This window comes from Herpailurus yagouaroundi, unplaced genomic scaffold (genome assembly GCF_014898765.1).
Source record: "Herpailurus yagouaroundi ecotype Mexico unplaced genomic scaffold, PumYag 160, whole genome shotgun sequence".
Lineage (NCBI taxonomy): Eukaryota > Metazoa > Chordata > Mammalia > Carnivora > Felidae > Herpailurus > Herpailurus yagouaroundi.
Window position 1 is genome coordinate 19,541,028 of NW_024412401.1, and position 22,226 is coordinate 19,563,253.

Genomic DNA, 22,226 nt, shown 5'->3' on the forward strand with positions numbered 1-22,226 from the left:
GTATCAGCTGAATGATTATTAGAGAGAGGGCTCTTTTATTTTTATTTATTTATTTATTTATTTATTTATTTATTTATTTATTTATTTTAAATATATGAAATTTATTGTCAAATTGGTTTCCATACAACACCCAGTGCTCATCCCAACAGGTGAGACAGGGCTCTTTTAACTGAGGGACAGGATAGTCTACTCACACCATTTAAACAAATTTGATACAATTATCTTTTACTATTACCACTTACTATTAAGGAATTGTCTTTTATAACTCTTTCACAGGTGACTCTTACCAGGCTTCTTGCTCTTTTTTACTAGGTTTTCTCTTGCTTTTCATATCTGGTTCTCCATCTCTCTCTTTGATTCTGTGAACCACTCAATAACTTTTTGGGGTTGGTCATTATGTCTCTGTTTTGGGACCCATTCTCTGTTCTGAAAACTACATTTCCCGGCTCCTTTTGCCAGCTGCTAGCTAGATTCCAACGGTGAGAGGCAATGGCAGGAAACTGGGGGGCTGGAGGAAGGGAGAAGTCAGGGCAATTCTTCCTCTCTCTCTCACAGCTGTGACTTCTTCCAGTCACATCTTCCAGCAGTGACTGCGACCTTCTCTCTGGTTTCCACTTCCCCCACCTCCTTGGTTCCAAGTCCTGCTGCCCACCCCCTTCAGGCATGTCCTGCTCCCTTCAGAGCCACAATAAGAGTTTGGTGTGTATCTTTGCACTGTTATCTATGTTAAAATATCTAAATCTACATTTATTTTTATTTTTTATTTAAATAAACTCTATGCCACATGTGGTGCTTGAACTCATGACCCCAAGATCAAGAATCACATGCTCCTCCAACTGAGCCAGCCAGGCATTCTTCTAAACCTGTACTTATATCTATGTCTATATTTATATCTGTATGTCTAGCTGTTTCTTTTTTTATAAAAATGGATACAATAAGCATTATTCTATAACTGGCTTTTTACTTCACAATGTATTGTGATAGTCATTGCCATGCTGCTCTACAAAAATGGTTTCATCAATTTGTACTGCCATCAACAGTGTATAAATATGCTTATTTCTCCATCCGTGACAGCACTGGATATAATTAATCCTTTTAGCTTTTTCCAATTTGTTAGGTGAAAAATGGGGCCTTTTCCCATTTTTAAAAATTATCAGTCATGTTGGCTATCTTTGTATATGCTCACTAGCTATTTATTTGTTTCTTCTTTAGTGAATTGCCTCTTGACAAGTTATACCCATGTATTTTTTAAAAAACTTTTATTTTGTGAGAGAGAGAGTGAGCATGAGTGGGAGAGAGGGGCAGAGGGAGGGAGAGAATCCCAAGTGGGCTCCGAGCAGTCATCACAGAGCCTGATGCAGGGCTCAAACTCATGAACTGCAAGATTATGACCTGAGCCGAAATCAGGAGTTGGTTGTTTAACCAACTGAGCCACCCAGGTGCCCCTATACCCATATTTTTCTATTCAACCATTTAATTAATTAATTTATTTGAGAGAGAGAGAGAGAGAGAGAGAGAGAGAGAGAGAGAGTGCAGGGGAGGGGTAGAGGGAGAGGGGCAGAGGAAGAGGGAGAAAGTCCCAAGCAGGTTCCAGGCTGTCAGCCCTGACTTGGGGCTCTATCCTACGAACTGTGAGATCATGACCTGAGCCAAAATTAAAAGTCAGGTGCTTAACTGACTGAGCCGCCCAGGTACCTCAAGATTTTATTTTTAAGTAATTTATACACCTAACATGGGGCTTGAACTCACAACCCCAAGATCATGAGTTGCACGCTTTACTGATTAAGCCAGCCAGGTGCTCCAAGACTTGAGTCCTTAATTGTTATCTTGAGCTTCTAGGGAGGGGCAAAGGGTTTCAACCTGACCCCCATGATTCTAAGGATTTATCCAGACTTTTCTCTTTAATTTCCCAGCAGAAAAGCTTCCAGTGACTTTATTTATAGCCTTAGAACTATTAAACCCAAGCCACGCCTCTTCGTACTTGCTCTCTCCAGCCTTATTTTCCTCTGCTCTCCTACATATACCCATACTGATTCTGAATTTTTGTGGAACTTTCTTGGATCCATGCCTGTGCCTAAACTGCTTTGTTCTCATTGCTTTGGGCACCCTTCATTCTATCTGTTCTTTAAGGTCTAGCTTAAATCCTTCAATTTTCCATATAGTTCTCCTTTGTTTCTCAAGTCTACTCAGATTCTCTCTCCTCTCTACTTCTGAGGTATGCAATGTACTGCCTTGGGAACTCCATAATTTTCTGCCAGATACTATCATTTTCTGTACACCTGTCTGATTCCTTCACTTGACTTCCTTAAGAGTATCTCTGCAGACTCATGGTGTCTGACATATGGTCTGACTAAGTAAATTCTGGATGGCTAAAGATTAAGAGCTGGTTGTCCTTCCTGTTTCTGCTCTTAGACACCCCAAAAGCCTCATTTATGAAGTGAAGGAGAAAGAAAAGGAAAAGTGGAAGGAGTGCAAGCTGATGCCCCTTGGCCTAGAGTGCTGCTTCTAGACAGCGGGTGTGCTGGCACCATCTAGGTGCATTGGGAAGGAAAGACACAGGGCAGGGGGAGTGGAGGTCTGGTATCTTATTCAACCTCTTCTGACCCCAAGAGAATTACCATCAGCATTCACACATGGAAATTGTCAAGTATGAGTCACTTCTAGGAAGGTGAAGTATTTGTTTCTCCAGGAAATGTCCTTACTTCATTTCCATTTCTTAAGAAGGGGTTGTGTCTGGGGCACCTTGATGACTCTGTCAGTTGAGTGTCCAACTCTTGATTTCAGCTCAGGTCTTGATCTCAGGGTCATGAATTCAAGCCCTACATTGGGTTCCACGCTGGGTGTGGAGCCTACTTTAAAAAAATAAAATGAGTTGTGTCCATGGGGAACAGGCACACAGCAGGCTGGCTCAGGAGTAGAACACTGATCAGTGTTTCTCAGGGATCAGAAACCTGATCCCTACTTAAAGCAAGAAGGGAGAGAAGGAAAAATTATTGGATCAGGAGACCTAGGCTGGTGGGGAAATCTCAGGAAGTCCTTATCTGATAGGGGAGGCATGTCTCTGGTCTCAGGGAGTCCTACTGTAAGAAGCACAGGCCCAGACCTCCAAAGGTTCTTCCCTTCCTAATCCTCCATGACACCACAGTCTTTCTTTTCTTTTCTTAGACATTAAAATTTTTTTTTTAAGTTTATTTATTTTGAGAGAGAGAAAGCATGAGAGAAAGCCTGCACAAATGGGAGAAGGCAAAGAAAAGGAGACACAGAATCCTAAGCAGGCTCCATGCCATCAGCACAGAGCCCAATGGGGGGCTTGTACTCACTAACTGTGAGATCATGACCGGAGTCAAGATTAAGAGTCAGATGCTTAACTAACTAATTTAGCCACTCAGGTGCCCGGCACCATAGTCTTCTAATTCCTTTTCTACTCCTCTTGTCACTACTTTTCCAAATCCTTCCCTGCTTCGTCTTCTCATGCCCTGTCAGTGTTCCAAAGGGTCCTATCCTCAGAAATTTTAATTAATCTGATTTTCCATTCTTCTAGCCAAACCTGTAAGAATTTGAGGTCAAAAACCTTAAAGTCATCCTTGAGTCCTTTCATTTCCATCGTGCATCGAATCTGGGAGCAAATTCTTACTGCGCTACCTTCAAAATGTACCCAGAACCGAGCTATTTCTAATCAGTTTCACTACTACTACAACTGTACAGTCCTACTTAGGACTATCATTTCCTGCTTGGAATACTGCGATAATTTTTAAATGGTCTTTCTTCTTACACTCTTGCCCTTCTTTAGCTTATGCTCAGTGAGTAGAGTGATTCTGCTAAAAAGATCATTTCCCTTCTCTGCTCACAACTTTCCAATGGCTTTCAGCTCACTTAGAGTGAAAGCCAAAGTCCTTAAAATGACCTAAAGGACCCTGTGTGATTTAGTCCTCTGTTACCTCTCTGACTTCATCTCCTCTTTGCTTACTCCATTCCAGCTACACTGGGCTGCATACTGTTCCTAGAACATAGAAGGTGAGCTTCCACTTCAGGATCTCTTATTTGGTGTTCCCTTCAGTTGGCATTTTCTACTCCTAAATATCTGCAAATCTTTCACTTCCCTCTATTTTTAACTCAGATATCACCTTTCCCTGGCCATCCTTTATAAATTTCAACCTTGGATACCTTTTTATCTCCTTTCCTCTGCTTTATTTTTTTCTTCTTAACACCTATCACCATTATTATTAGTCATTTTCCTCTCGAATATAAGCTCTGTGAGAGCAGGGATTTTTTTGGGGAGGGGTCTCTTTTATACACTGCTCTATCCCCAGTGCGTAGAACAGTGCCTGGTATACTGCAGGCAGTCAGGAAATGCTTGTTGAATTATGAGTGAAAAGTTTAATTGCTCAAGAAGTATCAGTATACTACACATATATACTCCTTGCCTCTTTTTAATTTCCAAGTTTACATTCCCTCCTGGACATCTCTCTGGAAAATTTGCCATCATCTTAATTTGGACAGCTGAACTCACTATTATCTCCTCTAGCACTTCAGTAAACCTTACTTTTTTTGTTTGTTTGTTTATGTTTAAAAAAGACCCCCAGAACTTGCTTTTTCTTATGATTTATTCTCCCATGATTTATTCTCCCTCCCATTCTCTACATGGGAGTGTTGTTGAGTTAATCCCTTCAATCTTGGTTCAGTTCATTCCCTGGTCTCCATCCCTGCTGTCTCTGCTTTACTTCAGGTGTGAATCTTTTACTCAGTGCAGAAGTCTGCCCTGTAGTCTGCAGTCCATTTTATTCACTGCTACCATTTAAATTCTCCTGATGAAGAGCTTTGTTCCAGTAGTCTTCCACAAGCCTTCTGTGGCTGCCCATTATTTGTTGAATTAAGTAGGCAAATAATCCAGAATCGACGATTTGCTATTCTCTGCTTATTTTAACTTCCCCCTTCTGGAATGCCCACTTTCTTTCATTGTGAGTTAAAACTGCTGCACCCTTCAAAGTACAAACGGTATCTTCTCTGGAGCTCTGAAGAGAAAACAGGGCTCAAGAATTAGTTATGAGAGCACACACATTCTTTATGTACCCAGAAAGTGTAGAGATGTGAACCTTTTCTGATCCTCCAGCCAAAAGCCATTTTGTCCAGAGCAATTAACGCACCTGTTAGGCCATTATCACTCTCTGATTTTTCCTCGAGTTAACTGTGCTTCTATTTCTCTCACCAAAAAGGAACTTTCGGGAACAAAGATTCATCTCACGCAGTTATGAATCCTCCATGCACCGAATTTCAAGAGACATCCAATAAATGCACAAGGCAGTCAATATTTGGGATTGGATTACCTAGTTTAAATCGTTGAATGTCACAATTGGAGGAAGATTTAGAGGTCATCTTTCAACCCAATCTTTGTAAATGGGGAAAGTGAGGTCCGGAAAGGGTAGGACTTGTACCGGGTCACTGACCTGCGACCAGAAGCCAGACATTCTCATTCCCAAGTAGGTCTCATTGGTAAGTCTTTGTGCGTCCCTTCACGATTCGGGGCTCTCAGATTCCCTCCTGGGCCGCTTCTCCAGCCTCTACGCCTTAACCTCTGAATGACTCCCCCCACCTCCCTTCCCTTTCTCCCTTATGGGTCAGCAAGGTCCACTCGTTCCAATTGCAGCGGTCCAGGCAACTAGAGTTGTTTGGCAGAAGAGAGATTAGTTACGTCACCGTCGACTCCTCCCATTGGCCCAGGGAGGGTGGAGCGCGGCGCCTTGACGTCCGACGCCCAAAGGGGCGGAGTGGTGAGGGGAAGGAGGAGGGAAGTAGGACTTCAACATGGCGGCTGTGGTACTGGCAGTGGCTACGGTGACGGCCTGGCCCCGGGCGGGCAGAGTTGGAGGTGGTGGCGTTCGCTCTCCCTAGAGGCCGTCAGGAGCTCAGCGGGGACCGAGCCTGGGAGGCCGGCCGGCGCCAGCACCTTTCGGCTTCTGGGACGGCGCGGCAGCGGCGTTCAGGTGAGGGGGGCCTCACACTGGGAGAAGGGGAGAGGGGCGGAGTTGGGGGAGGGGACCGGTACGGGGAGACGGATGGGGGAGGGTTCCTTGGGAAGAGGTTGGAGGCCGAGCCGGAAGAAAGGAGCTATAGCTGAGGAGTGGGAGGGAGAAGGGGCTAGAAATTGGTGACTTCGGAGGATTCTGGGAGAAAGGTCGGAGTGAGGGGACCCGAGTTGAAGGGGCGGAAGGCAGATGGGATGCGGAAAATGAGTTCGGATTAAGGGAACTAATACCTTACTGAAAGACAGGCGCAGTCAGGCGCAGTAGATGTCTATCTGGCTGGAGTAAGAGCTCTTTGGGAATTAGAGGATGTCGGGGAGGAGGATCCAGGTTTTAGTAAAGAAGGTGAGTGATCTGGAGTTGAGGGTGAACTGGGGAAGTGAGATGCAGATTTACTTCTCCCTGAGCCGTTGAGATTAGGGAGAAAGGGAGGAAACCAGAGCCTGGGTGAAGGGCCTTTGGGGATATCTTTGACATTGTCTGGTCTTCCCCAGTATATTTGTCTTGCCTCTTTTGTTTATTTCTTGGGTGGAGACTTACCTGTATAGTCCACCTGGGCCTCAGAAACAGTCCCAAATCTTTCCTGTGGAACGTCAAGTTATACTTCATTTATTTGATCTCTATCAGGGATCTCTGACTTTGGATTGTCTCCACAAGTACTTGTTTCCAGACTGGTCTTTTAAAAGTATGGCTGGGCATGAAAATGCATTTTATATTAAACTGAAGTGAAAATTTGAGAGTTTTAAAATAACATGCAGTGTTAGAAAACCAGATTGGGCAATTTAGTTGACTATTAAATACTTTCTGTTCTAACCCCACTTACTAGTGTTTTCTCTCTTTCCTCAGTTATAATTATTAGCATTTGAGAAATTGGATAGACATGATGGATGTTTCTCTTTGGAATTTTGTCATATTTGATGGTGGGAAAAACAGGGTACTTAGTCTTTAGTGATAGCTAGTTCTTTCTTGTTACTGTCCCAAACTAGTTAAACTGAAAGTTTATGTATTGTGTTATAACAAAAAATGTGAAGTGTTCAAAGTCTAAAAGAATTACATTCTCTGCATTAGCCTATAAAGTGGAATTTTAGAAATTAAATTTTTATTTCTAATCCATTCTATTTAGCTTTTCTGTTATACATTTAACATTTAATGCGTGCTCTGTGTTGCATTAAGAGTCATTCTCATTATGGAAATGGGAAAATTAATGTTTCTCTAATGATCATCTCTATCACTGCACAGCAAATAACTTACTTGCTATGGCCTCATTGGAAGAAAAGGGTTACTTTAGAAATAAAGACAGTGGAAGAAAATTAAAGTTTGTGGATATAAGAAGTTTCTGAATTTTTCTTTGGTTTAGAATTTGACTCATGACCTCATCATGACATTTTGTGTGTATCTGAAAGATTTTATTATTTACATTATTTTTATTGACATAAAAAAAAAATCCTTTTTAAAAGTAGTATCTACGCAAATGTGGGGCTTGAACTCACAACCCTGAGATCAAGAGTCTCATGCTCTACCAACTGAGCCAACCAGGTGCCCCTGAAAGATTTTATTTAAAAAAAATTTTTTTTAAAGTTTAATAGAGTGAGCGAGGTGGGGTGGGGCAGGGGGCGGGCAGAGAGAGGAGAGAGAGAGAGAAAGAGAGAGCGAGAATTCCAAGCAGGCTCTGCATTTTCAGTGCAGAGCCCGACAGGCTTGAGCTCATGAACCATGAGATCATGACATAAGTCAAAACCAAGAGTTGGACGCTCAACTGACTGAGCCACCCAAGCACCCCTGAAAGATTTTATTTTTTATTTTGGTTTTGAAGGAGACAGTATCCTGAAGTGATAATATTAGGTCTGTAGACAGTTATCACTGGTTATTCATATTTCTCAGATTGGCAAATGTTAAGTTTATTTTGTGCGTCTTTTCTTTTACATCTTGAATGTGGTAAGGTGTTTAAAATGATGATTCCTGAAATTTAATTCAGTGACTAAAATCCTCTTGAGTATTTTCAGCATTACAAATGTATTTTCATTATCCCACAGTGTAGATGGCCTGTATTATAAATTTCCCTGATCTCTAATTAAATTGAATAGTTTGAGTTTTTTTTTTTTTTTAAAGTAAGCTCTATGCTCAAGGTGGGGCTTGAACTTGAACTCGTGACCTTGAGATCTAGAGTTGTGTGCCCTACTGACTGAGTCACTCCGGTGTTGCTGTTTTGAGATTTTCTTTTTTTAAGTTTATTTATTTTGAGAGAAAGTGTGAGTGGGGGAGGAACAGAGAGAGAGGAGAGAGCCAGAATCCCAAGCAGGCTGTGGGCTTTCAGTGTGGAGCCCAGTGTGGGGCTTGACAAACCCATGAACTGGGAGATCATGACCTGAGCTGAAGTCAGATGCTTTAACCAATTGCCACCCTTCTGCCCCTCCTGTTTTGAGATTTTTAACATGTAGATTATTTTAACTGTAAACTTTTTTCCCACAGGCAAACCAAAAAATCCCAATACCATCAATTCATCATTGATCAGGTAATTTTTCTTTAGACAGGCCTTTTCAGGAAATGTAAAAAGTGGTATGTAGTACCTTAAATATTAAATAGCTTTTATTTAGAATCAAAAACTTGAATTAAATCTTAGAAATCAGATGAGTTTATATTTTGACATTACTTGGGAATCCCTGCTTCTATATCATGAAGATAAGTGAAAATCTATTTTTTCCATAATCTAATAAAGGAAAGAGCCTTTCAGTTAAAGGAAGACGTAGGCAGGTATTCCTCTTCTAACCGGTAGTGCACAATTTTGTAATACTGGAAATGATTTGAATTAAGAGTAATATTTTCCTATCAGTTGAGAGTTGTAATTTTAGGTTTTAAAATTTTTAGGTGAGATTAGCAAGATTTATAAAGGGAAGTGTGCTAACACTGGGCCTGTGCTAATGAGGTAGGCATTGTTAAACACTTGACATAATCTCTTAATCTTTGCAATTTACAATAATCTCTAATCTTTGATTAGGTAGGCAGTTTGTGATACACATACTTTTTAGGTGTTGAGGAAATTGAGGATCAGTGAAGTTGAGTAATTTAAGGTTACAGCTATAAAATGGTAGAGTCTGGATTTGGACTCAGATTTGTTCAACTTCAATGCCCAAACTACATCTGCTACACTTTCATCCCTCTTAGGCAGTCACAGGGCCATTTCATTTCCTATAAAGTAAATTTAAAGTATAGCCACTATTTTTATTTATTTATTTATTTATTTACTCATTCATTCATTCTTTAAAAAAATTTTTTTAAATGTTTATTTTTGAGAGAGACAGAGGATGAGCGGGGGAGGGGCAGAGAATGAGACAAAGAACTCAAAGCTATTTAAAACTACTTGTTTTCTTTGTAGTATAGTGTAACTGGAATGATAAATAGTTCATTAAAATTTTAGTTATTAAGATGTCATTAGTACTTGAGGAGGAAATGAATACCTGAATATTTTGTACTTAACGAAATAAACTGGATAAACTGGGTAAGAGGCTAAGTTTTCTTATTTCTATTGTTGTGTCAGGTTGGATTCAGTTCATTAAGGGCCAAAATTTGTATCTGGCAGTAGTCCGCATGTGTTCTCATAATTCTGGATTGGTCATTATCAGTTGCTTAATTGCTTACCAAACACTTTTAATGTTTGAGTCACTGAGTTGGCTCATGGTATTTGTGCATCTTGTGGTTACTGAGTCAAGAGCCAGCAGTATGTGTTTTGGTTTCCTCACTTCCTCCACAACACTTGATATTGTCAGACTTTTAAATTTTTTTTCTAATCTGGTGGGTTTGAAATGGTATCTGTTTGGTTTTTATTTTTATTTTTATTTATTTATTTATTTATTCAACGTTTATTTGTTTTTGGGACAGAGAGAGACAGAGCATGAACAGGGGAGGGGCAGAGAGAGAGGGAGACACAGAATCAGAAACAGGCTCCAGGCTCCGAGCCATCAGCCCAGAGCCTGGCGCGGGGCTCGAACTCACGGACCGCGAGATCGTGACCTGGCTGAAGTCGGACGCTTAACCGACTGCGCCACCCAGGCGCCCCTGTTTGGTTTTTATTATGTTTCCTTAAGTTGAGCCTCCTTTCATATATTCATTCATTATTTGTGCTTCTTTCATGAAGTGTGTGTTCAAGTTCTTTGCCAATTTCTTGTTTCTCTTTTTCTGATTGACTTTTAAGACTTCTTTATATATGTAATTTTGTATACTAATTTGCTAACTACGGGCTACAAATAATCTGTTTTCAATTTGTGACTTTTCATCTCTTTATAGTCTTGGTATTAGAAAAGTTCATAATTTTAATGAATTGAAATTTTCAGCTTTTTATGGTTTGTGCTTTAAAAAAATTTTTTTTTCAACGTTTTTATTTATTTTTGGGACAGAGAGAGACAGAGCATGAACGGGGGAGGGGCAGAGAGAGAGGGAGACACAGAATCGGAAACAGGCTCCAGGCTCCGAGCCATCAGCCCAGAGCCTGACGCGGGGCTCGAACTCACGGACCGCGAGATCGTGACCTGGCTGAAGTCGGACGCTTAACCGACTGCGCCACCCAGGCGCCCCGGTTTGTGCTTTTTATATCATATTTAGGAAACCCTTCTCTGCCAGACATGCTATATGTTTGTAATTTTTTTTTTATTTTATTTTAAGTAATCTCTATCCCAGCACGGGGCTCAAACTCATGACCCCTAGATCAAGAATTACATGTTCTACAACCTGAGCCAGTCAGGTGCCCTAGTGCCTGAAGTATTTTAAAGCAAATCTCAAACTTTCCTGTAAATACATTGTTACGAACCTTTGTTAAGGCTTTCTTTTAAAAACATAACCATCATGCTATTATCACATTGAACAATTAGTAATTCCTTAATATAATGTCATCTATATTCAGATTTCTCTTATTGTGTTAAAAATGTCACTTTACAGGCAGTTTGTTCCATTCACAGTTCAGATAAGGTCTGTATTTGTCACTTATTTGGCTTTCATGTCTAAGGGTTTTTTATTATATGATAATTATCCCCTTTTCATATGATTGATTCATTGGAGAAACCAGGCCATTTGTCCTGTAGGTATCCTATGTACATTCTCGTGTTTCTTTTCACTTGCTCCTCTATTTTTTGTAAACTAATAGAAGCTTGATTTAATTCATGTTTTTTATTTTTATTTATTTATTTAAACAATTCTTTTGTTAAAAAAACTTTTTTTTAAATGTTTGTTTATTTTTGAGAGACAGAGCATGAGTAGGGGAGGAGCAGAGAGAGAGGGAGACACAGAATCCAAAGCCGGCTCCAGGCTCTGAACTGTCAGCACAGAGGCTGATGCAGGGCTCGAGCCCACAAACTGTGAGATCATGACCTGAGCCGAAGTTGGATGCTTAACCGACTGAGCCACCCAGGTGCCCCTTTATTTTTATTTTTTGACAGTAAGGGGAACAGCACATAGGTGGTGCTCTGTACTTTCGTTTACATCACACAAGGAGGTATATAATGAATGGTTGTCCCACTTTTAGTGATTTTAGTGGTTTAGTTGTTAGTTGTTCAGATGGTGTCAGTGTGATCCTTGTATTATAAAATTCCCTATAAATCTTTACTTAATAGTTTAGAATTCACTGATGATACTTGAATCAGTTATTTAATTAGAAGTTTTGAAATTGTATCATCGTGCTATTTCTGTCATATTTATGTTTTTGAAGTATTGTTCTTTTCTAAAGAGCTTTCCCTTAGTAGCAGGCTTATGCTGAAGTTTAGTTCCTATCGAAAGGGGTGGATGAGCACACTTACCATGATGAGCACTGAGTAATGTATTGAATTGTTGAGTCACTGTGTTGTACACCTGAAACTGATATAGCACTATGTTAACCATACTGGAATTAAAATAAAAACAATAAAAAGAAAAAAATAAAAAGGACAAATGCTTTGTTCTTTTAATTACCAATTTCAGAGTAAAGAGTTAGTATAACAGTGGTGCCTGGGTGGCTCAGTTGGTTAAACCTCTGACTTTGGCTCAGGTCATGATCTTGCAGTCTGTGAGTTCCAGCCCCACGTCGGGCTCTGTGCTGACAGCTGTGAGCCTGGAGCCTGCTTTGGATTCTGTGTCTCCCTCTCTCTCTGCCCCTCCCTCATTCATGCTCTGTCTCTCTCTCTCTCTCTCTCTCTCTCTCTCTCAAAAATAAACATTAAAAAAAATTAAAAAAAAAGATTATAACAGTAGTCTCTTACAGTAGGTTATTTTTGGGGTTTTCAATTTTTTTTGACTGTTGGTTTTCTAAGGATCTTTTCTTTGATTATTATAAACTTGGGGATTTATACCATGTGTTTGAAATAGTTATAGTCATTCTTTTTTTTTTCTTAAGATTTTGTTTTTAAGTAATTAAAAAAAAAAAAAAAGATTTTAGGTAATCTCTATACCTGGTGTGGGATTTGAACCCACAACCCTGAGATCCAGGAGTTGGATATTCTACCTGTAGCCATTTTGATGTACAAGTTGTTTCATCTTTGATCAACCCTAACCATTTCAGGTTGGTAGCTTTTTCATATGAACTGTAATTTTTTTTTAAAGTTTTATTTATATAAGTAATCTCTACACCCAACATGGGGCTTGAACTCACGACCCCAGGCACTTCTGCCTGAAACAACCAGGTGCCCCATGAACTATAAATCTTTGAAAGATAGAGGTGCCTGGTGGCTCTGTCGTTTGGGCGTCCAACTTTGGCTCAGGTCATGGTCTCATGGTTCGTGGGTTTGAGCTAAGGGCTTGACTCTGTGTCAGACTCTGGGCTGACAGGTCAGAGCTTGGAGCCTGCTTTGGATTCTGTGTCTCCCTCTCTCTCTCTCTGCCCCTTCCCCACTCGTGTTCGGTCTCTCTCTCAAAAATAAATAAACGTTAAAATATTTGAAAGATGGGGCGCCTGGGTGGCTCAGTCAGTTAAGCGGCCGACTTCGGCTCAGGTCACGATCTCGCGGTCCGTGAGTTTGAGCCCCGCGTTGGGCTCTGTGCTGACAGTTCGGAGCCTGGAGCCTGTTTCAGATTCTGTGTCTCCCTCTCTCTGACCCTCCCCCATTCATGCTCTGTCTGTCTCTGTCTCAAAAATAAATAAACGTTAAAAAAAAAATATTTGAAAGATGTCTTTCATACACAACAGATGACCCAGGTTAATCTTACAAATTCTTCCTGTACATGTGAAAATAACCATTTCTCTAAGAATTAATGCAGAAATGATATTGAGAACTCAAAATGTAGATGCTAGGGATGCTCAATGATAGTGTCTTTTTGCTTCTACATTTTTATTTATTTTGAAGTTAAAAAACTTTATTTTTTTAAGTAGGCTCCACACACTTGAATTTGCAACCCTGAGATCAGGAGTCACATGCTGTACCGACAGAGCCATCCAGGCACCCCTACAGACATTTTTAAAATAACAAGTTTAGGGGCACCTGGGTGGTTCATTTGGTTGAGTGTCTGACTCTTGATTTTGCTCAGGTCATGATCCCAGGGTTGAGCCCATATCCGGCTCCGTGCTGAGTGTGGAGCCTGCTTAAGATTCTGTCTCTGTCTCTCTGTCCCTCTCTCTCTCCCCTGCTCCCCCTCTCCCCATCTCTGCCTCTCCCCCCCACCCCCACTCTCCCTCGAATCCGTGAACTGTGAGATGGTGACCTGAGCCAAAGTTGGATGCTTACCCAACTGAACCACTCAGGTGCCCCGTGAGTTCTCTTTATGATGAGGTTGTAAATTACCAATCTAATTTCTTTAATAGGTATAGGGCTATTTTTGTTTCTTCTGTAGTGATCTTTGGCAGTTTGTGGTTTTTATGAAATTGGTTCATTTCAGCCAGATTGCCAGACTTGGCATAAAATTGTTTTGATATGGTATTCTGTTTTAATCTTTGTAAATGTGTATGGTCTCTTTCATTCTTTTTTTTTTTTTAAATAGTTTTTAAAAAAATTTTTTTTTTTTCAACGTTTATTTATTTTTGGGACAGAGAGAGACAGAACATGAACGGGGGAGGGGCAGAGAGAGAGGGAGACACAGAATCGGAAACAGGCTCCAGGCTCCGAGCCATCAGCCCAGAGCCTGACGCGGGGCTCGAACTCACGGACCGCAAGATCGTGACCTGGCTGAAGTCGGACGCTTAACCGACTGTGCCACCCAGGCGCCCCATGGTCTCTTTCATTCTTGATAGCAGTAGTTTTCTTTTTTCTTTTTTTTTCTGGTAAGCCTTGCCCAAGGGGTTTATCAATTTAATTAACCTTTGTAAAGAATCACCTTTAGGTTTTAGTTTTCTCTTTGTTTTTCTTAGTTTTATTTTAATATTTTTAAGGTTTACCCATTTATTTTTGAGAGAGTGCTTTTGCATTTCAGGGGAGCAGGGCAGAGAGAGAGGGGGACAGTGAATCTGAAGCAGGCTCTGCATTGACAACAGAGACCTTCGTGCTGGCCTTGAATTCAGAAACCACGAGATCATGACCTGAGCCAAAGTCAGACGCTTAACCAACTGAGCCACTAAGCCTTATTTTATTTTATTTTTCTTTGAAAGAGAGAGGGGGAATGTGTGAGTGGGGCAAAGGGGGAGAGAGAGAGAAGAGAGCCTTAAGCAGGCTCTACATTCAGCACGGAGTCTGACTCGGGGCTTGATCCCACAACCCTGGGATCATGGCCTGAGCTGAAATCAAGAGTCGGTCATTCAACTGATGGAGCCACCAAGTGCGCTTCTGTTATTTAGAAATGAATTGGTGCTTTCTTTTTTATTTTTTTATTTTTTATTTAAAAAAAAAATTTTTTTTTATTAACGTTTATTTATTTTTGAGACAGAAAGAGACAGAGCATGAATGGGGGAGGGTCAGAGAGAGGGAGACACAGAATCTGAAACAGGCTTCAGGCTCCAAGCTGTCAGCACAGAGCCCGACGCGGGGCTCGAACTCACAGACTGCGAGATCATGACCGGAGCGGAAGTCGGCCGCCCAACCGACTGAGCCACCCAGGCGCCCCAAGGTGCTTTCTTTTTTAAAAAAATCATGTATTTATCTGTTTTGAGAGAAATAGTGAGTGAGAAGGAGCAAAAGGAGATGGGGAGAGAGAGAAACCCAAGCAGGCTACTGCTGTCAGTGTGGAGCCTGATGTGGGGCTTGGCCTCAGGTTTTAAGGTTTATCCATTTATTTTTGAGAGAGTGCATGAGTGTAGGGGGAGGGCCCAGAGAGAGAGAGGAACAGTGGATCTGAAGTGGGCTCTGCCCTGACAGCAGAGATCCTAGTGTGGGCCTTGAACTCAGGAACCATGAGGTCATGACCTGAGCCAAAGTCAAGAGTCAGATGTTTAACTGACTGAGCCACGCAGGCACCCTGTATTTATTTTTGAAAGAGAAGTAGAAAGAGTGCTCACCAGTGGGAGTTGGGGGAGGGGCAGAGATAGGGGAGAGAGAATCCTAACCCGCCTTAAATCAGGGCTTGATCCCATGAACCATGAGATCATGGCCTTAGCTGAAATCAAGAGTTGGATGCTGAACAAACTGAGCCACCCAGGCACCTCAGAATTGATGCTTTCTTATTTGAAGTCAGTGGTGTTCTGAGTTTTAATGTTGGCCTAATCAACTATGGTTTTGTTGTGCTACAAGCAGGTTTCCAAACTGCCTGTGTTGCTTTTGGTGCTAATATTTCCCATATTCCTGGAAATCATATACACCCTTTACATTATAGGTAAGTTAGCTAGATTGTACGTAGTTGGATAATTTATGCATTGTGTTATAGTTGACAAAATTGTTACAGAGGTGAGAAATTTTAAAGATTTATGCTTACATTTATATTGGAAGTAATCCTATACGACATATAGTCCACATGTTGAACTTTCATATTTGGAATGTCTTTTTTTTTTTTTAAGTTTAAAAAATTTTTAAAAAATGTTTATTCATTTTTGAGAGAGGGAAAGAGAGAGAGAGAGAGAGAGAGTGTGAGCAGCAGAGAAAGAGGGAGATACAGAATCTGAAGCAGGCTCCAGGCTCTGAGCTGTCAGCACAGAGTGCAACACGGGGCTTGAACCCACGGACTGAGAGCCCCACCTGCATGAGCCGAAGTCAGATGCTTAACTGACTGAGCCACCCAGGTGCCCCTTTAATGTTTGTTTATTTTTGAGAGAGAGGGAGGGAGACACAGAATCCGAACCAGGCTCCAGGCTCTAAATTGTCAGCACAGAGCCTGACTCCAGCTCAAACTCCGGAACCGAGAGATCATGACCTGAGCTGAAGTCGGATGCTTAACCAATTGAGCCACCCAGGTGTCCCCTTTTCTTTTCTTTTGAAAACACAGGTTTGCCTATTTTATCTATCTATCTATCTATCTATCTATCAATCAATCAATTACCCAGGCACCTGGGATATTATTAAGTAACTTTGTTCCAGTAATCTGGTAAGATTTGATTATCTATTTGACATGAATATGAAAAGGTTGTACTGTGTGTATATATATATATATATATATATATATATATATATATATTTTAAAATGGACATAGTCCACTATATTGAAGTTTTAGTGATGTGCTGTGATTTTTTTTAGTCTAAATTAGTATATATACCAGTATCTTCATTCTTTTTAAAAGTTTATTCAACTTTTAATGATGGTGGGAGAAGAAACTTAGTGAAATATATTTTTTTAAATGTTTGTTTATTATTTTGAGAGAGAGACACAGAGTGTGAGCAGGGGAGGGGCAGAGAGAGGGAGACACAGAATCCGAAGCAGGTTCCAGGCTCTGAGCTGCCAGCACAGAGCCCGACATGGGGCTTGAACTCATGACCCATGAGATCATGACCTGAGCCGAAGTCAGACGCTGAACAGACTGAGCCACCCTGGCACCCCGGGATATTTTCTTATTATTTGAAGGATGATAGACTTTTGATTATTTTCCAGGAGAGTTGCAAAAGATTTAGTACATAAGTATGCTGAAATCATATATTTAACCTTTATAGAGAATTTTCCATTTGATTGCCTGGAACTCATAAGTCAATATAAAAATAAACGGGTTTTGTGTCACCTGGATGGCTCAGTTGGTTAAGTGTCTGGCTCTTGGTTTCAACTCAGATCGTGATCTGAGTTATGGGTTCAAGCCCCAAGTTGGGCTCTGTGCTGGCATTGTGGAGCCTGCTTGGGATTCTCTCTCTCTCCCCGCCCCCTCTTTTTCCTCCCCTCCCCCACTCACGTGCTTTCTTGCAAAAATAAATAAATAAACAAAAATAAATGGATTTCAAAAAATTTAGAAAAATGAGTTTCTTACTGTAGGTGGTGGTCTTTTGGAATCACCTTTCTTTGTTCTATAGAGTAAGTACAAGCCATTGAAATGTGGCTTTATTAAAATAAGATTTAGGAAGGTGAGGAGGTGTCAGTAGACGCTGGTGAGTAACTATTGCTTGTATTATGTTATTTAATCCTTATAATAACCCTCCTTAGATTCACTCCATTGTACTATTTAATTTCTAATATTACAAATCTTTTTTTTATTTGTAAGAAGAATATGTTAAGTTTTGTTACCAGATAGAAATTACAACCTATTTTGATAACTATAAAGTACCTAAGATTAATGAAAAGATCTGTGTGTTTTTTGTGTCTTTTTATTAGAAATCATTTCAGATTAAGGTTTCTCAGTTGTAAAATAAAGAAGGAAGATTCTGTTGTGTACAGTGGTTTCCTCCCCCACCCGCCATCCACAAGGGGATATGTTCTAAGACCCTCAGTGGATGCCTGAAACTGTGCAGTTGTCCAGTTTATATACAGATGGTCCCCAACTTATAAAGGTTTGATTTACAATTTTTTGGTTTTATGATGTGAAAGCAATATGTTTTCAGTAGAAATCATACTTTGAATTTTGAATCGTGATTTTTTTCCCAGGTTGTGGTATGATACTCTCTTATAATGCTGGGCAGTGATAGCCAGCTGCAGCTCTCAGTCAGCCATGTGATCATGAGGGTAAACACCTTATACGCTTATAACCATTTTGTACCCATACAGCTGTTTTTCACTTTCAGTACAGTATTCAATAAATTACGTGAGATATTCAACACTTTATTATAATATAGACTTTGTGTTACATTATTTTGTCCAAGTATATGCTAATGTAAAGTGTTGTGAGCATGTATAAGGTAGGCTCAGCTAAGCTATGGTGTTCAGTAGGTTAGGTGTATTAATTGTATTTGTGACAGGATTTTTTTTCAATTTATGATGGTTTTATTGAGATGAAACTCCGTAAGTTGAAGAAGATCTGTAGTAAGGTTTTTCTTATACATATATATGTATGACCAATTTTATTTATTTATTCATCTTTTAAAAAATATTTTAAGTTATCTCTATACCCAACTTGGAGCTTGAACTCATAACCCTGGATCAAGAGTTTCATGCTCTACCAACAAAGCCAGCCAGGTGTTCTATGTATCTGGCTAGGTATGATCAGTTTTAATTTATAAATAAGGCACAGTAAGAAATTAACAACAATAATAAAAAATAAAATAGAACAATTATGTGAATGTGGTCTCTCTCTCTCAAAGTGTCTTTTTTTTTTTAAATTTTTTTTTTCAACGTTTATTTATTTTTGCGACAGAGAGAGACAGAGCATGAACGGGGGAGGGGCAGAGAGAGGGAGACACAGAATCGGAAACAGGCTCCAGGCTCTGAGCCATCAGCCCAGAGCCTGACGCGGGGCTTGAACTCACGGACCGCGAGATCGTGACCTGGCTGAAGTCGGACGCTTAACCGACTGCGCCACCCAGGCGCCCCTCAAAGTGTCTTATTGTACTGTACTCCCCCTTCTTGTGATCATGTGAGATGGATAAAATGCGTGATGAAATGAAGGGAGGTAAGTGTCGTAGGCATTGTGACTTACCATTAGGCTACTGATGAGGATCATCTGCTTTTATGAAGTTGTGTCATCTTTATATTGTTTGTTCCTTTGGTACTGCACAATATTCCCTTTGGGGTATAAGTTCTTGAGTTTGGTGAACAGAGCTCTGTTCTTTGTTTCCATGGGAAAAACCTTTCAGATTTCACATGACTCTAACAGAATGATGTAATCCACTGAGTATGAAGACTGTTGGAAGAACAGAAAAATTATGTTTGTGATTATTTCTCTCGGGTCAGATTCATAGCCCATGGTATGATGTTTAGCTTCCTTGTATAAAATACAAGTCAACCAATTATATTGTATTGGCTACTTGTAGAGTGAAATAGGGTTATTAGTGTTAAATAGTAAGCATTTTCTACTTAAAAAAGTGGGTGCGGACTGTGTGTACATACTGAATCATAGGCTCAACAAGTGATTACATGTGTTTATATGCTGTCATAACTAAGAATTTGAATGAAGTCTTGCATTATTTTTATTATAAGAGCATAAAAGCTGCTGAAGTCCATAGTTATAAAAGAATATATCCAGACCCTTAATTCTGAAAAGGTTGTCAGAGATCGTTTGTTCCAGGCTTCCTCTTTTTTTAAAAAAATTTTTTTTTTTCAACGTTTATTTATTTTTGGGACAGACAGAGACAGAGCATGAACGGGGGAGGGGCAGAGAGAGAGGGAGACACAGAATCAGAAACAGGCTCCAGGCTCTGAGCCATCAGCCCAGAGCCCGACGCGGGGCTCGAACTCACGGACTGCGAGATCGTGACCTGGCTGAAGTCGGACGCTTAACCGACTGCGCCACCCAGGCGCCCCCAGGCTTCCTCTTTTTATAGAAGCAGTCCTGAATTCTTCTTTTCCCCTCAAAGATTTTGACAGGGTCTAAACCATCCCAAAGTGATGGAAAAATTAAGGCTAGAACTCATGTTTTTAACTGTCTGGAGTTCTCTTTCTCTCTTACATTCTGGCATGAGTTGTGATACGATTTTTTTTTTTTTTTTTTTTTTTTTTTTTGAGAGAGTGTGAGAGGGTGCAAGTGAGAGAATCCCATGAGGGACAGAGAGAGAAAGAGGGAGAGAAGTGGGGCCCACCCAAAGCAGGGCTTGAGATCACTGGATGCAGGGCTCATGGTCACCTGAAGGGGGGCTCGAACTCACCTGATGTGGGAATTGAACTCAAGAACTGTGAAGTCATGACATGAGTCAAAGTCCTATGCTTAACCGACTGAGCCAACCAGGCTCTCCGTGATGTGATTTTTGAAAGAGTTGGGGAGGAGATGACATTTTTGCTTCAGTTACTTCTTGAAATTATTTTTTTCCCAATGTTAATTCACAGTGGAAAGAATTGAATTGATAAGTTTGTGGCTGTATTTCCTTTTGGGACATTATACTTTTATTTTCCCCTTTTTTTTCCTTTTTATATTTTATTGTACAAGTGCACATATATATACGTATATATATTAGGCTCCATGCCCAACGTGGGGCTTGAACTCATGACCTTGAGATCAAGACTAGTGTACTCTACTGACTGAGGCAGCCAGGTTCCCCTGTTTTTTACATTTTAAAAATTTATTTTTATTTTTAAATAATCTCTATACCCAGCATGGTGCTTAAACTTATAACTCTGAGATCAGTTGTTGGATGCTCCACTGACTGAGCTAGCGAGGTGCCCCTGCGACATTGTACTTCTACTAAACTCTAAATCATGTTGAAGAAAATGTTAAATGAGGTGTAATGAATTGGTTAAGATACTGATTAAAAATTTCTAATTAGCTAATGCTTTATGTTATGACTCCCCATTCTAACTTGTAACTGTCAGCACTTTCTTGTTCTTACATTATGTTAGTCTCATAGGCCTTAAGATTTCAGACTATTGGTGATTACAAAAATCATTCTTAACTTTTTCGTTTTAAGGGCATTGTTTTGTTTACTCATATTTATAAAATACATATTAGTTAGGAATATTATAGAATTATCCTATTCTCAGAAAGTTTAAGGGAAGAGGGCAAGGGGATAGAAAAAGGCCTCCCTCCCTGCTAAAGATTAGATATGCTAGATGCTTGTAGAATTAAGAGGAACCCAGAGTTGATTCAGAGTTGAGGAAATCCTTATTTGGATTTTTCCTGACCCATTTTGAAATTAGTTGGAGTTCGTTAATTTTTAATTTTTAATTAATTTTTATTTTAGAGAAAGGAGCAGAGGGAGAGAGGGAATCTTTTTAATTTAATTTTTTTATTTTGAGAGAGAGAGTGTGAGGAGGGCAGGAGCAGAGAGAGAGGGAGAGAGAGAGAATCCCAAGCAGGCTTCGTGTTGTCAGTGCAAAGCCCAATGCAGGGCTTGATCTCGTGAACCCTGAGATCATGACCTGAGCCAAAATCAGGAGTCGGACGCTTAACCAGCTGAGCCACCCAGGCCCCCAAGAATTAACTAGAATTCTTAACTGCAGTTCTCATGAAAACAGATTGGGTCAGTAATTTACCTTGACAAATACTATATTTTTATGTACTGCTAATTGCTTTTTAAATTTTAGCAAGTTGATACTCAGCTATAACCAGTTTGTATTAAACTATGTGAAATGAATTTTGTGGGGAGCCTGGATGGCTCATTTAGTTAAGTGACTGACTCTTGATTTTGGCTCAGGTCATGATCTCAGGATTCATGAGTTTGAACCCTGTATCTGCACTGTCAGTGTGGAGCCTGCTTGGGATTCTCTCTCTCCCCCTCTCTCTCTGCCCTTTCTGTACTTGGACATACACATGCTTGCTCTTTCTCTCAAAATAAACTTACCAAAAAAAAAAAAATGAGCTTTGTGTCACTAGGTGCTCTTATAGCCTCAAGTATACCATATGATTAATAATTGGTAAAGCATCATTTTCAAATAATTAGTGAGAAAACTTGTACATTACAGCAACCTGTCTTTAAAATAACCTTCATTTTCTGGGGTGCCTGGCTGGCTCAGTTGGAAGAGCATGAGACTCTTGATCTCAGAGTCATGAGTTTGAACCCCATGTTGGATGTTGAGATTACTGAATAAAAAAATAAACAAAAAAATAACCTTCATTTTCTAATTTTTTTTTAAATAAGGTAAGCTTTTTGTTGAATTTTGAGTCTCAGAAAGTTATTTTTGCTCTGTACCTTTCTATGTAGAATGAAAATAGGATTGATATATTTGGGTAGTTGCATAATGTTACTACACTTTTGATCTGGAATCTGTTTGGGGATGGAGTATGAGGTGAGCCTCTAACCTTTTTCTAAGTAGCTACCCTGTTGTTACATCACAAGTTTCCTTCCTTCCTTCCTTCCTTCCTTCCTTCCTTCCTTCCTTCCTTCCTTCCTT

The 22,226-nt window shown here is 40.1% G+C and overlaps 1 protein-coding gene and 1 long non-coding RNA gene across 4 annotated transcripts in view; one reads left to right on the plus strand and one right to left on the minus strand.

The window, feature by feature from the left end:
- Positions 1 to 4,586: 4,586 nt before the first annotated feature.
- On the minus strand, positions 4,587 to 5,884 carry LOC121034588 (uncharacterized). The gene is made up of 2 exons (XR_005792518.1): positions 5,445 to 5,884; positions 4,587 to 5,012 (listed from the first exon to the last, which is right to left on the minus strand). It is a non-coding gene; the product is annotated as an uncharacterized LOC121034588 (long non-coding RNA).
- Positions 5,873 to 22,226, plus strand: part of UBAP1 (ubiquitin associated protein 1) — a 63,277-nt gene continuing 46,923 nt past the window's right edge. For 2 of the 3 annotated variants that reach the window (XM_040481494.1, XM_040481496.1), the window contains exon 1: positions 5,873 to 5,981. The gene's annotated coding sequence lies outside the window, so the exon portion shown is untranslated. Of the gene's footprint in view, positions 5,982 to 8,489; positions 8,533 to 22,226 lie in introns of all 3 variants that reach the window. The other variant, XM_040481495.1, reaches the window with a different exon arrangement.